Genomic DNA, 16,078 nt, shown 5'->3' on the forward strand with positions numbered 1-16,078 from the left:
CTGGGTGTGCTTTATGAAACAAGTATAGCAACCACCCTTGGAGGGCCTATGGGCCATAACAACCAGTTGACCAATCAACACAGGACAAACCCTCCAAGCCTGGAGGCACACCAATCCTGAGCCTGTGAGTACCCTAGCCACTCCCCTTACACTGCCCTATAAGATCTCTATGCAGACACTTCGAGCTGTCTTTCCTAGCCATCTGCCATGGTAGGTGGATGAAAGACCTGAGCTAACATGGGGTTAGTTCGTTAAACAACTATAATAAAGTCCCGTGCAGTTTGCATCAAAAAAATAATAATTATGCCAGTCCCAGGCAAAATGCTGGAGGATATTGGAACCTGAATTTCCAACAACCCAAACAGCCATCATAATGAAAAGAATCTTGTTCCTTTTCTTTTTATATTAGAGGAAGATTCAGTTATATTTATCCATTTTCAGAAGTTAACATGATTTTAATTTTAGTTTATAATTTACCTCTACTCCAAAATCAAGACACTTTTTGTTCCATGTGATGTTCACTTTGAAGACTGAACTTGGGCTCAGAAGATACTACATACAGACTGTTATGTTTTGGGTAAGATCAAAGAGCTTAGGAATGTGTCACTCATTTTGAGGATAGATTAATTTCCTTACAGAGAAAAAGATGTCAACTACATAGAGTTGTAGAATGTCATGAAATGTGCAGGAAATTGGTAATTGCTATAGTCACAGTATGAGCTCTTTTATCATACTTACTCTTGACCAAGATCTCAAGGTTTTTTTTAATTTATTTTTATTTAAATTAGAAAGAAGCTTGCTTCATATGTCAATTTCAGGTCTCTCTTCCTGCCCCCCTCCCCTGCACCCCACCAATCCCAGACCCCATCTCCCTCTGCTACCCAATGAGGGTGAGGCCCTCCATGGGGGATCCTCAAAGTCTGTCATGTCATCCAGGGAAGGGACTAGGCCTTCACCCATATGTCCAGACTTAAAGAGCATCCATCCACCTTTAATGGACTCCCAAAGTCCATTAATATGCCAGGGATAAATACTGATTTACTACCAGAGGTCCCATAGATTTCTGAGGACTCCTCAGTGACACCCACATTTAGGGAGTCTGGATCAACCCATGCTGGCCTTCCAGCCATCAGTCTGGGGGCCATAAGTTCCCACCTTTTCTGGTCAGCTGTTTCTGTGGGTTTCACCAGCCTGGTCTTGACTCCTTTCCTCATCACTCCTCCCTCTCTGCAACTGGCTTCCAGGAGTTCAGTTCAGTGTTTAACTGTGGGTATCTGCCTCTGATTCCATCAGACACTAGATGAAAGCTCTATGATGTCATATAAGGTAGTCATCAATCTCATTATCAGGGAAGGGCATTTAAGGCAGCCTCTCCACTATTTTTTAGATTGCCAGTGCGTGTCATCCTTGTAGATCTCTAGAAATCTGCCTAGTGCCAGATATCCCCTCAAGCCTATAATGGAACCCAATATTATGATATCTCTCATCCTGCTCTCCTCTATTCTCCGAACTCAAACTTGCTGCTCCCCTATGTCCTCCTCTTCCCTCCTTTTCTCCCCTTCTCTTTCTGCAAGCTCCCTTGCCCTCCCCCATGCTCCCAATACACTCTGGAATTCTCTCCCCTTCCCCTTCTCTGGGGCACCATATATGTCTCTTTTAGGATCCTCCCTGTTACCCAGCCTCTCTGGAGGTGTGGATTGCAGGCTGGAAAACTCCTGATCCAGGTCTAAAATCCATATATTAGGGAGTACATACCATGTTTCTTTTTCTGTCTGGGTTACCTCACTCAGGATGGTTTCTTCTAGTGCCAACCATTTTCCTGCAAATTTCAAGATTCCATTGTTTTTTTTTTCCCACTGAGTAGCATGCCATTGTATAAATGTAGCACCTTTTCTCTAACTATTCTTCAGTTGAGGGACATCTAGATTGCTTTCAGATTCTGGCTACTACAAATAATGCTGCTATGAACATAGTTAAACAAATGTACTTGTATGAATGTACACCATTTGAGTGTATGACTAAGAGTGTAATTGCTGCTTCTTAAGGTAGACTGATTCCAATTTTCCTGAGGAATTCCCATTCTGATTCCCAAAGTGGCTGCACAAGTACATTCCCACCAGCAGTGGAGGAATGTTCTCATTTCTCAACAGACTTGCCAGCATAAACTGTCATTGCTGTTTTGGGTTTTAGGCATACTGACAGAAGATGGTATGTCAGAGTTGTTTGATTTGCATTTCCCTGATGGATAAGGATGTTGAACACTTTCTTAAGTGTCTATCAGCCATTTTAGATTCCTCTGTTGAGAATTTTCTATTTAGTTCTGTACCCCACTTTTTAATTGGATTATTTGGTGTTTTGGAGACAAGTTTCTTGAGTTCATTCTAAATTTTGGAGATCAGCCCTCTATCAGATGTGGGATTGGTGAAGATCTTTTACCATTCTTTGGGCTGCCATTTTGTCTTATTGACTGTGTCCTTTGCCTTACAGAAGCATCTTCTGTTTCAGGAGGGCTTATTTATTAATTGTCAATCTCAGTGTCTGTGCTGCTGATGCAATGTTCAGGAAGCATACCAATTCACTCAATGGTATTTCCCACTATTTTTCTAAGAGGCTGTATTTATGTTGAGGTTTTTGATCCATTTGGACTTAAGTTTTGTGCATGGTGATAGATATGGATCTTTCTGCAATTGTCTGCATGTCTGAATCCAGTTGTGCCAGAACCATTTCCTGAAGTTGCTGTCTTTTTTTCAACACTTAATTTTATCTTCATTGTCAAAAACACAGGTGTTCGTAGGTTAATATCAGGGTTTTCAATTTGATTCCATTACTCTACCTGTCTATTTTTGTGCTGAAACAAAGCTGCTTTCAGGCCTATAGATCTATAATAGATCTTGAATTCAGGGTTGGTGATACCTCCAGAAGTTCCTTTAATTTACAGGGTTGTTTTGGCTATCCTGGGTCCTTCATTTTTCCATTTAAGTTGAGAATTCTTCTCTCAATGTCTGTGAAGAATTGTGCTGGGGTTTGATGGGGACTGCATTGAATCTGAAGATTGTTTTTGGCAAGAATTAGTTTTTACTATGTTTAACCTACCTATCCACGAACATAGGAGATCTTTCCATTTTCTGGTATCTGCTTTAATTTCTTTCTTTTAAAACTCAAAATTCTTATGATACAGGTCTTTCATTTTTTTTCATTAGCATCATCCCAAGGTATTTTATGTTGTTTGTGGCAATTGTAAAATATCCAGGAAACATGGGACACCTTGAAAAGACCAAACCTATGGATAATATGTATAGAAGAAGGTGAAGAAACTCAACTCAAATTGCAGAAAACATATTCAACAAAATCATACAAGAAAACTTTCCCAACCCAAAGAAAGACATGCCAATGAAAGTACAAGAAGCCTACAGAACACCAAATAGAGTGGACCACAAAAGAAAGTCCCCTTGTCACATAATAATTAAAACATCAAACATACAGAATAAAGAAAGAATATTAAGAGCAGCAAAGGAAAAAGGCAAAGTAACATATAAAGGCAAACCTATCAGAATTATATCGGACTTCTCCATGGAAACTCTGAAAGAGGGAAGGACCTGGATAGATATTCTACCAACTCTAAGAGAACATGGATGCCAGCCCAGACTACTATACCCAATAAAGCTTTCAATCAATATAAATGGAGAAAACAAGATATTCCATGATAAAACCAGATTTAAACAATATGTAACTACTAATCCAGCACTACAGAAATTACTGGAAGGAAAATTCCAACCTTAGGAAATAACTATACTCACAAAAACATAGGCAATAGATAATGCCACTTTACCAAAACCCAAAAGAAAAAGCAGGGTAAATCCACATACAATGCCACTACCAACAACAAACCAAAAGCAAGCAAGAATACACACTCAATGGAACTTAATTTCCCTCAATGTTAATGATCTTAACTCACCTATAAAAAGACATAGGCTAACAGAGTGGATAGGAAGATAGAATCCATCCTTCTGTTGCATAAAAGAAACACACCTCAAATTCAAAGACAGATATTACCTTAGAGTAAAGGATTTGGATAAGATATTCTAATCAAATGGACCCAAGAAACGAGCTGGGGTAGCTATCCTAGTATCTAACAAATTAGACTTCAAATTAAAATCAATCAAATGAGATGAAGAAGGTCATTTCTTACTCATCACAGGAAAACTCCATCCGGAAGAAGTCTCAATTCTAAACATCCTATGCCCCAAATACAAAGGCACCAATATTTGTAAAAGAAACATTATTAAAACTTAAATCACAAATAAGACCTAACACACTTATATTGGGAGACCTCAACACCACACTTTCACCACTGTACAGGAACACCAGACAAGAACTTAACAAAGAGACAAAGGAACTAACAGAAGTTATGACCCAATCGGGATTAACAGACATCTATAGAACATTCCATCCAAACACAAAAGAATATACCTTCTTTTCAGCATCACATGGAATCTTCTCTAAAATCAACCACACACTCAGCAATATAGAAAAGCTCAACAGGGACATAAAAATTGGAATAACCTCTGTGTCCTATCAGACAACCATGCTTTAAAGTTAGACTTCAAAAAAAATACACAAATTACAGAACCTACCAACTCATGGAAATTGAACAACATGCACTCATATGTGGATTTTAGACATAGAGTAAAGGATTACCAGCCTATAATCCACACTGCCAGAGAAACTAGTAAACAAGGAGGACACTAAGAGAGACATACATGGTCCCCTGGAGAAGGGGAAAGGGACAAGGTCTCTTCAGCAAATTTGGATCATGGGGGGAACAGGGAAGGGGGAAGGGTGCTAGGAGAATGAAAAGGGGAGAAGAGGAGGACATGAGGGAGCAGAAAGGTTGAGTAAGGGGAAGAATAAAAGAAAACAAGAAAGGAGATACCATAATAGAGGGAGACATTTTAGGTTTCCTGAGAAATCAGGCAATAGAGAAATGTCTGGAGATCTACAAAGATGACACCAACTAACAATCTAAGCAACAGAGGAGAGGCTCTCTTAAATGCTCTCCCTTGATTATGAGATTGATGGTTGAATTATAATCCATCCTATGGCCTTCATCCAGCAGCTGGTGGAAGTAGAAACAGACACCCACAACTAAACCTTGAACTGAACTGGAATCCAGTTTCACAGAAGGATGAGTGATGAGCAAGGTGTCCATACCAGGCTAGTGAAACCCACAGAAACAGCTGACCTGAACAATGGAGAGCTCTTGGTCCCCAGACTGATAGCTGGGAAACCAGCATGGGACTGATCCAGAACCCATGAAAGTGGGTGTCAGTAAGTATACCTCAGAAATCTATGGGGCCTCCTGTAGTAGATGAGTACTTATCCCTAGCATAGGGATGGACTCTGGGAGCCCATTCCACAAAGAGGGATACTCCCTGAGCCTAGACGCACAGAGGTGGGCCTAGGCATTCCCAAAGGAAATGATAATTCTGATACCCCCTATGGAAGGCCTCACCCTCCCTTGGGAGCAGAAAAGATACGTGATAAGTTGGGTTTTAGTTGGGGGAGGGAGGTAGGGGAAGAGGGGAGGGAGGGGGAACTGGGATTGACATGTAAAACAATCTTGTTTCTAATTCAAATTTAAAAATCTGCAAAAAAAAATAGGAATAAAATGAAAACCAAGCCTACATCCACCTTGCTGTCTAACCTAGAAATTTTTATTTTCCAAAAGTCATTCTTCCTTAACAACCTGAGTATTAACAAGGAATCAAGTAGTCCTATTGACCCCAATATTTACAAAAACAATTTAGAAATGATGAGAAATCAAAGGCTGGTCCCATAAATTATAATATTATTTGTATGATATTATGTAGATCCTTTCATTAGGAAGCATACATTTTTAAATGATTTTCTTGATTTTTGTTTGAATTTTTATTGAATATATTTTTTTCATATAATAATTCCTCATTATAATTTTCCCCCACTCTGTTCCCCTTCTCACCCTACCTTTCAGATCCACTCCCTTATATCTTTCATTAGAAAAGAATAGTATTGAAAAATAAAATATATCAAAGTGAAGCAAAATCTATGATATAAAATATGGACAAGGAAACCAACATTATAAAAATTGTCCCAAAGCAGTCATGGAAAACAGAAACCCTTTCATTTTCACAATAAGGAGTTCTTAGACATACTAACTGTCCTGCCCCAAAACATACTCTATAATTTTGGCAAAATGTTTGGAAAAATAGCAAACTAGTGTCTGGCATGGCCAAGGCCCACTCTAGGAGAAGGAACCCACACCAGTTTCTGTTGGGATTACTAGAGACTGTATAGCCCAGAGATAAAGGATAAAACTAATTATTACTAGTCTAAAAACTCAAATGAATTGGTCCCTGTGGATTATTTGGTATACTCACAGATCAGTGTCAGATCCAGTCTTCATCATAGAAGCTTCTTCTGGCAGCAGATGAAAACAGATGCAGAGACCCCTCAGGTGGATATTATGTTGAGACAGGTCCTAAATTGGAAGTCTCCATCAAGTCTGTCACGTCAGAGAAGGTAGAAATGTTCTAAGAACCAGAGGTGTTGGAACACAGGATGAGAAAAGTGGTCTTGGAATTAACTGAGCAAGGAGACTATGAGTTCAGACAGACTGGAACATCAAGCACAGATCTTAAAGGATCTATAACAAAACATCAGTAGGCATACTATAGTTATTAGTTTAGTATTTGTATTAAACATTTCTATGTGAAAGTAGATATATGCTACAACTTTAGAAAGTACAAATGATATTACTGAGCAAATAATTTCATTCTGATACAATTGGAAGACTTGTGGTATTCCAATGCTTCATTGAATGATCCACATCCACTATATATAAGAATTTCTAAATGAACATTATGGGTTACCCAAAAAAAGAAACAAAGTAAGGAATTAAAGAAGTCCCCTGACTTAAGACACTGATATATTTTAAACTATATTTTGATACTTTATTCTAGAATCATTGTACATAATGTGTCCCCTGGAAATGACTTTAAGGTATTAACATCAATGTAGCATACATATCCAGCCTGACATTTAGCATGTTGTTATACAGTTTACCTATCTTTTAGCTTTCTTAAGAAATGGGAGCTTTACATTGTTATTTGTCCAGTGCCCCAAGAGCTTTGTGACATGTTATAAATATTCAGTAATGCTGCATCCAGTTTGAGAATCATGTTGCATTGTGTCCACTCATAGATCATACAGTAAAGTGCTAGGCTTTCTTTTCAGTTTTACTCTAATTAACAAGTGAATATGGAAGCTACCATATAGAGCTCTGAATTAAAGCATTTGTTTAATTCTGGATAAAAGTATGCACAGAAACTTTGAGGATTAAATAGTGGTGTTACCTTCATTGTATGCCAAGCATACAAAGGAAACTATGAATGTGAAGTTTATCCAATTGTATCAAGCATCTGAAACTTAGAAATATTTGCTTTTCCAGTAAGGAGATATAAATTGTAAACTCAGACTTTCATTTAAGCTCCACTGTGTTACTGTGTACATATTATTGGCCTGTGAGGAAAGTAGAGGTGTGAATAGAGTTCAGATACAGAAAATATCCATGGAAATGCCAAATATTTGTGGTTGGTGAACACAATGAGTATTATTAAGTACATATCTATTTTTATTAAATGATGGATGAAACATTGGCAATAAATATTGTGAATATTCAGATGATACTATGACAAGACTTAAATGCAATTAAGAGTTTACATCTATTTTCCTTTGTTAAACATGAAGATTCTACAGTGGGAGGTCTTAGTTTATGTTTGCTCCTATATGTGTGTTCAGAAAAGTTTGAACATATAACTTGTCCATACTGCCTAATAATTATCAAATTGTTAGAAACATCTGTAATGTATTCAATACCTCTAACCAAGTATTTAGATAATGCTCATCACATCACTTTTCATTTTGTTCTGTTGACACAATAAGATTTATAAATTTTACTAGACTACCATGAAAATATCTGTTATTCAGATGGATGGAATTTATTTTCCCCATCAAGTGTTAGGTGTAACATATATGTTCTTGAGAAATGAAAAATTACCATATGCATACTGCTTCTCAACAAATACTACTGCTTAAAAACTAGTTTCTCCTTATTCCACAGCCTCTACTGCATGAACTGTCACTTGTGTTTTTATCTTAGCAATTCTGACAGATGTAAGATGGAATTTCAAAGTCCTTTTGATTTGCATTTCCCCGATGGCTAAGAATGCTGAATATATCTTTAAGTGTTTCTTGGCCATTAGAGATTCTTCTGTTGAGAAGTCTCTTTTTATATCTTGCTGCTGGTATTTCTTGTCCCACCAGGTTCTGCTGCTTCAACCCCAAATGAACACACAGGGATACTATATTAGTTATAAAAGTGTTAGCTGATGCCTAAGACTGCTTATTGGCTAGCTCTGTCTTAATTATTATCCCCAATACTAATCTATGTATTTCTATATGGTCTTACCTTCCAGGAGAATGCCTGGCATGTCCTATCCTCCAGGTCTCTACATGGTGTCATTTTGTGTGGTCTCTCTGCCTACCTTTCCCAAAATTCTCCTTGTCTCCTAGCCCCACCTATCTTACTACACCTATTTTCCAATCAGTGTTTTATTCATCAGCCAGTAAGAGAAACATATATACAGAAGGATATTCCCCATCAGTATCTATACTGAAAGACCCCAGAAGAGGTACTTTCATAGAAGGAGACCCGTACCCAGGAATCAGCGAGACCACGAACTTGGATGCAAACAGCAAGAGGCTTTATTGGATATATGGGTACCCGGGGCGACTTAGCTTCTGTGAGGCCAAGCGCGCCGAGCCAAGGGAGAGGGGTCCTTATATAGCAAAAAGCACAGTACAGAAGCGAAAAGCATAGTTACAGGGATTCTATTGGACAATTTAAATGAGGTACAGAGTTATTTCAAGTCAGCATGTTCTCAAGGTCTGGTAATCAGGCGAAGCTGCCTTGGCTCTATCTTATCTTGGGTACACAGTGGCTACAACAGACCCGGCAGTTCCTCCCTCCGCGTCCAGATGGCTGACCATAGATATCCTCCCGGCAGTTCCTCCCTCCGCGTCCAGATGGCTGACCATAGATATCCTTGGGACGGAGCGTTCCCCATCGGGCGGGGGCGAGGGGGACGGGGGCCCCAGGCCGGCCTGCCTGGCTCTCGCCCTCTTGCCACCTCACGGGCTCCTTGCTCGGCCCCAGCCCCGGGGCGCGGTGCCAGGCGGGCGGGCCGGGGGCGCGGGCCCCGCTGGGGTGTACCAGCTTGGGAGGGCGCCGGCAGCCGGGCGTGTGGGTGCTCGCACGCGCGGGCGTGTCACCGAGTGTGCGAGAGCGAGACAGAGAGAGCTAAGGGGCAGGGGTCTTTCATTCCCCCATTTCTCTTGTGACTGAATGGAATCTTTCATTCAGAGGTCTCTGGATATTCTGGATCTATTTGCTTTAGCTGGTGGTATTGTTGAGTTAAGACTAAGGTCTGTATGGCAGATAGTTGTTGCTACAAGCCTTAGGGTAACAGTGTGAGATGTCCCAGGTGTCTAGGCCAGCGACCAAGTCACAGAAATCGGGTGTCAATGTAGGCCATCATATATCAAGGGCATGGTTTTTGGTGGTCTCATAAATGACCTCCCCTGTCTGGGAAAGGACCTGCCAGGTTAACGCATGAATGGTATGGGGGCTGGTTGCTACATGGGGGGTAAACAGACAAACAATCAATAGGAGGGTGTACGAGAGAGTCTTATCTTTAAAGGATTTTGAGTGCGGTGCACGGTCCATTCTGATGCAGTGGCTGAATCGGTGGGTCGGGCTGGCTTTACATGAGAAGCATGTATCCAAGCTGCAATGCCGTCCACTTTGAGTGCGGTGGGGGTGGTAAGCAAAACGATGTAGGGTCCCTTCCAGCGGGGTTCGAGGTTCTTGGTCTGGTGACGCCGGACCCAAACGGTGTCCCCGATCTGGTAGGAATGGGGAATGGTAGGATGGTCCCTCTGGTCTTTATAAGCTTGAGCAAGGGGTTTCCAGACCTCCCGTTGTACTAGTTGGAGGGCCTGTAAATGAGCTTGGAGAGAAGGGGAGTTAGCAAAATCTGAGACATCTTGATCAAGGAAGTTAATGATAGGAGTAGGTACTCCATGCAGGATCTCAAAAGGTGTAAGCCCATGTGGCCCAGGGGTATTGCGAGCGCAGTAGAGTGCTAGGGGGAGTGGAGGACCCAGTCTCTAGTGCCAGTTGCAAGCGACAATTTTGTTAAAGTTTCCTTAATTGTTCTATTCATCCTTTCTACCTGTCCTGAACTTTGGGGTCTATAAGCACAATGTAATCTCCAATCAATCCCCAACAAGGTGGCCACTGACTGACTTACCTGGGAGACGAAGGCGGGCCCATTGTCTGTTCCCAGTACCTGAGGCATCCCATAACGGGGAAAGATTTCTTCAAGCAATTTCTTAGTAACGATCTTGGCTGTTTCATGTTTAGTAGGGAAGGCTTCAACCCATCCTGAAAAGGTGTCTACAAAAACTAATAGATACTTGTATCCATATTTACCTGGTTTAATCTCAGTAAAATCTATCTCCCAATGTGTTCCGGGCCGGTAGCCTCTGACCCGGTTCCCGGGAGGAAGCTTCAGTCTGGATGTGTTGACTCGGACGCACACATCACATTGTTCAGTTACCTGTTTTTAAAATGTCATTCTTCCCCAAAAGGAAATTGAATTCCTCTTCTCGCTCGAGGAGCTCCCGCATCTTCTTGGAGCGCAGATGTGTCATCTTATGTAAAAATGTCATTAGGTACTTAGTTACCCGGTAGGGAATGACAGTCTTTCCTTCATAAGTCCAATCCCCGTTTGATTCCTTGGTGGCTCCCAATTTCTCTAGGGTCTGGATGTCTCTTTGTTCATAGTCCTATGAGGGGAAGGGACGATCGTTGGTGGGTTCTAGAGCCAGGAGGTTAGTGGTTTCTGTGGCCAGGGCCGCCTCTCGGGCAGCCAAGTCTGCCCTTCGATTGCCCCTCGCTTCAAGAGAATCCCCTTTTTGATGTCCGGGGCAATGTATGATACTTAAGGCGGAGGGCAGATGAAGAGCTCTTAGGAGAGCGAGGATTTCCTCCTTATTCTTAATGTCCTTCCCTTCTGAGGTAAGCAACCCCCTCCGTCTGTAGATTTCTCCATGTATGTGTGCAGTGGCGAAGGCATAACGACTGTCTGTGTACACGGTGAGCCTCTTACCTTCTGCCAACTTTAGAGCCTGCGTGAGTGCAATGAGCTCCGCTCTCTGAGTGGAGGTTCCAGGAGGGAGCACCTGGGCCCAGACGACCTGATCCTCTGAGGTGACCGCCGCGCCAGCCCTCCGTTCTCCTTGATGCAAAAAGCTGCTTCCATCCGTGAACCAGATGTGGTCCGGGCTGGGTAGAGGCTGGTCAGTCAGGTCGGGTCTCGTCCCATGGGCCTCGGCCAGTACCTGCAAGCAATCATGAGCCTCGGGCTCCCCAGGGAGGGGGAGCAAGGTGGCTGGGTTCAGAGTCACCAAAGGCCCGAAGTGGACCCGGTCTTTGTCCAACAGCATAGTCTGGTAATGAGTCATTCGGGCATTAGTAAGCCATCTGTCTGGAGGCTGTCTGATGACTGCCTCAACTGCATGAGGGGCATGTATGGTCAAAGGCTGCCCCAAGGTTAGCTTGTGAGAGTCTTTTACTAACAAGGCTATGGCGGCAATCATTCGGAGGCAGGGTGGCCATCCCGATGCCACAGGATCCAATTTCTTGGAGAGGTATGCAGTGGGCCTTCTCCAAGGCCCCAGTTTTTGGGTGAGGACTCCCTTGGCATAGCCCTCTTTCTCGTCTACAAAGAGCTCAAATGGCTTAGCCAAGTCCGGTAGTCCCAGGGCTGGTGATTCAAGGAGAGCCTTTTTGATGTTGGTGAAGGCTTTCTTTTGGAGCTCTTCCCATTTAAAGGCAATCCCTGGCCGAGTGAGGGGGTAGAGGGGAGCCGCTATTTCGGCAAACCCGGGGATCCATAGGCGGCAGAAACCTGCTGTTCCCAAGAACTCTCTTAGTTGGCGGGGATTTTGTGGGGTGGGAATGTCTAAGATGGCTCGCATATGGGCTTCCGTTAGCCATCGCCGTCCATCCTTTATCTTGCATCCTAAATAGGTCACCTGTTTCTGACATATCTGGGCCTTCTTGGCAGATGCTCGGTACCCTAGGCTCCCAAGAGTCTGGAGGAGGGCTTGAGTGCCCTCCTTACATTCCCCCTGGGTTTTGGCTGCCAAGAGGATGTCATCTACATATTGTAAGAGGATTAGCGCGGGGTACCGAACTCGGAATCCTGCCAGGTCCTGATGTAAAGCTTCATCGAAAAGGGTAGGGCTGTTCTTAAACCCTTGAGGTAACCTAGTCAAGTTAGCTGCCCAGAGATTCCAAGGTCAGCGTCCTGCCATTCAAAGGCAAATATAGGCTGGCCGGTGGGATGCAGGCTGAGGCAGAAGAAGGCGTCTTTAAGATCTAAGACTGTATACCAGGTATAGTCAGGTGGCAATCCACTCAGCAAATTGTAAGGGTTGGAGACAGTAGGGTGTATGTCCTCTATCCTTTTATTGACCTCCCTCAGATCCTGCACTGGCCTATAGTCATTGGTTCCTGGCTTCCTAACGGGCAACAAGGGTGTATTCCAAGGAGATTTACAGGGCGTCAGAATCCCTTGTTCGAGTAGCCTTTTAATATGTGGCCGTATTCCTTCGCGGGCCTCTTTAGGCATCAGGTACTGCTTGACGGATGCAGGAAGGGCGGCAGCCTTTAAGGTTACTATAATTGGGGCCTGGTTGATGGCAAGGCCCATCCTGCCTGTCTCAGCCCAGGCTTGGGGAAACTCCATGAGCCAGTGGTCAAGGGTTTCCTGGTTGCCCGAGTTAGTCTCTTTTTCATGGAGTCTATATTCATCTTCTATGGACATTGTCAAGATGATAAGGGGAATTCCTTCTGGCCCTGTGACTTTGACTTTTGATCTCTCAAAGTGTATTTGAGCTTTTAGTTTGGTCAATAGGTCCCGTCCTAGTAAGGGGTAGGGGCAATCGGGCACATGGAGGAAAGAGTGCATGACCTTACCGGTCGCGAGCTGGAGCTGCCGATCTGTGGTCCAATGGTACTGCTTTCCGCCTGTAGCCCCCTGTACCCATGCAGTCCGGTGACTCAGGGGTCCGGGTGACTGATTCAGAACGGAATGTTGTGCCCCTGTATCGACTAGGAAGGTGACCGGATGCCCCCCGACTTGCAGTGTTATCCTGGGCTCAGGGGGGCTCCTGGCCCTGACTTCTCTAATCTAGGTGTAGGAGGTTGGAGGTCCTGGGCCGTGGAGGCTGGGCCCGGGAGGTCTTCTTAGGGCAATCTCTTGCCCAATGTCCTTTTTCCTTGCAGTAAGCACATTGATCCCTGTCCAGGTGGGGCCCCCTTCTGTCATCCCTCTGCCTATTCTGTCTCTGACCTGTCACTACTGTGGCCAATAGCCTGCTCATCTCTCTATTCCGTTTACGGTCTCTCGCAGCCTCTTTCTCCTCTGCTTCTTGTCTCAGTCTTTCCTCTCTTTCCTGGGCTTCCTTCCTCCAGCGTTCTTCTCTTTCTGTCTGTGTCTCTCTCTTATTAAAAATACGTTCTGCTTCCTTCAACAAATCTTGGAGTGTATATCCCTGTAAGTTTTCTAGCCTTTGAAGCTTGTTTCTTATGTCTGGGGCTGACTGCCAAATAAAGGACATAGAAACGCTGGTGGCCTGACCTGGATCTTCCGGATCATAGGGAGCATACATCCTATACGCTTCTTTTAGTCTCTCTAGAAAAGCGGCGGGCGATTCCTCCGCCCCCTGTATCATCTGCTTTACCTGGGCCAAATTGGTGGGTCGGCGTCCTGCCCCCCGAATACCCGCTACGAGCAACTGGAGATAGAGACGCAGATGGGTCCTACCTGCTTCAGTGGTAAAATCCCATTCAGGTCTTTCAAGAGGGCAAGCTGCATCAATTTCATTGGGCAGCTGGGTGGGCTGCCCGTTGGCTCCTGGGACATTCTTCCGTGCTTCTAGTAGAAAGCGCTGTTTCTCCTCCGAGGTTAAAAGGACCTGCAAAAGCTGCTGACAATCATCCCAGGTAGGTTGATGCGTTGTGAGAACCGACTCTAAGAGAGATGTCAGCCTCACAGGGTCTGCAGAGAAAGAAGGGTTGTTATTTTTCCAGTTACAGAGGTCCGAGGCTGAGAATGGCCAATATTGAGGTTGGCCATTCGGTCCAGTTCGGAGGGGCAAAGTGGTTGAATCTGGAATGGGCTGTTCCCTACGACCTCTTAGTCGGTGAGCCATTGGTGAAGGGTCAGGTGAGGGAGCCGGGGCCACCTCCGCCGAGGCGGCGGGGCCGCTTCTACCTCTGGCGGGGACGGCGGTGGTGCCGGATATGGCAGGGGTTCCTCAGTCAGTAGGTCAACCAACAGGTCTTCTCCCGGGGGGAGTACCTCAGGTGTCTTCTTTTCTTCAGCTTTAGCGTCTTTTACCTCTGTAGGGTAAAGGCTGGAATGGGGAGGGAGCTGGGGAGGAGTGGGTGTCAAGGGATTGGGAAGGGTAGGGGCCGAGGGAGTGCATCGGCTGGAGTGATTAGAGGGGGAAAGGAAGGAGGGGCCCTTGGGGTGTAAGAAAGGACGTACCCAGGGGGGAGGGTCCTGAACCAAAGCCTCCCAAGTGACTATGTATGCCACCTGGTCAGGATGCCCATGTGGTCCAGGATCCATAGTCTTCTCTTTCACCTGAAATATAGTTTGGGGGTTAAAGGTACCATCCCGCGGCCAGCCCACATCAAAGGTTGGCCATTCTGAGGAACAAAGAGTAATCCATTTGCATTTATGCACATCAACAGACTGGTTATGAGCATAATCCTGCACATCTCTCCAGTGCGAGAGTGTTAGGGACAAAGGAGTGGTGACAGTTTGCCCCATAGTTTCTAGACCTAGGAGGACACAAATGATGGTTACAAGACAAAGACTGAACAACACAGAACAGGCTTTCGCGGCGTGGTTTCGACACAAGGTCGAAAGTAAAACTTCAGATGGGGCCGAAGAAGGGGGCCTCCCTTCCTCGTCCCCGATGAGGATAGCAAATCCCTCAACCTGAGGGGCTTCCCCAAACAGATTGGGAAGATGCCTAGGCATCTACCCTAGTCAGAAAACAGAAGTGAGCCCACTGAGACTCCAGACGCTACCAGGACGTCTCCTGGAGCCGCAGTCGGGAGTCCGAACTCGTCAGTTCCTCCTCGGAGCCGCCAGATACAGATGTATGCAGCTGTGTACTACAGACGCAAGCGCAGTTCATAAGACGGATTCAGACAGGCAGACAAGACAAGACAAGACAGCGGATCCGCACAACGCTTACCTCCCAGACGCGGGTCGGTGGTCCCTGGGCGGGGGTCTCAAATCCCGGACGAGCCCCCAAATGAAAGACCCCAGAAGAGGTACTTTCATAGAAGGAGACCCGTACCCAGGAATCAGCAAGACCACGAACTTGGATGCAAACAGCAAGAGGCTTTATTGGATACATGGGTACCCGGGGTGACTTAGCTTCTGTGAGGCCAAGCGCGCCGAGCCAAGGGAGAGGGGTCCTTATATAGCAAAAAGCACAGTACAGAAGCGAAAAGCATAGTTACAGGGATTCTATTGGACAATTTAAATGAGGTACAGAGTTATTTCAAGTCAGCATGTTCTCAAGGTCTGGTAATCAGGCGAAGCTGCCTTGGCTCTATCTTATCTTGGGTACACAGTGGCTACAACAGACCCGGCAGTTCCTCCCTCCGCGTCCAGATGGCTGACCATAGATATCCTTGGGACGGAGCGTTCCCCGTCGGGCGGGGGCGAGGGGGACGGGGGCCCCAGGCCGGCCTGCCTGGCTCTCGCCCTCTTGCCACCTCACGGGCTCCTTGCTCGGCCCCAGCCCCGGGGCGCGGTGCCAGGCGGGCGGGCCGGAGGCGCGGGCCCCGCTGGGGTGTACCAGCTTGGGAGGGCGCTGGCGGCTG

Source organism: Cricetulus griseus, chromosome 3 (assembly GCF_003668045.3).
Source record: "Cricetulus griseus strain 17A/GY chromosome 3, alternate assembly CriGri-PICRH-1.0, whole genome shotgun sequence".
In the NCBI taxonomy this organism is placed as follows: Eukaryota; Metazoa; Chordata; class Mammalia; order Rodentia; family Cricetidae; genus Cricetulus; species Cricetulus griseus.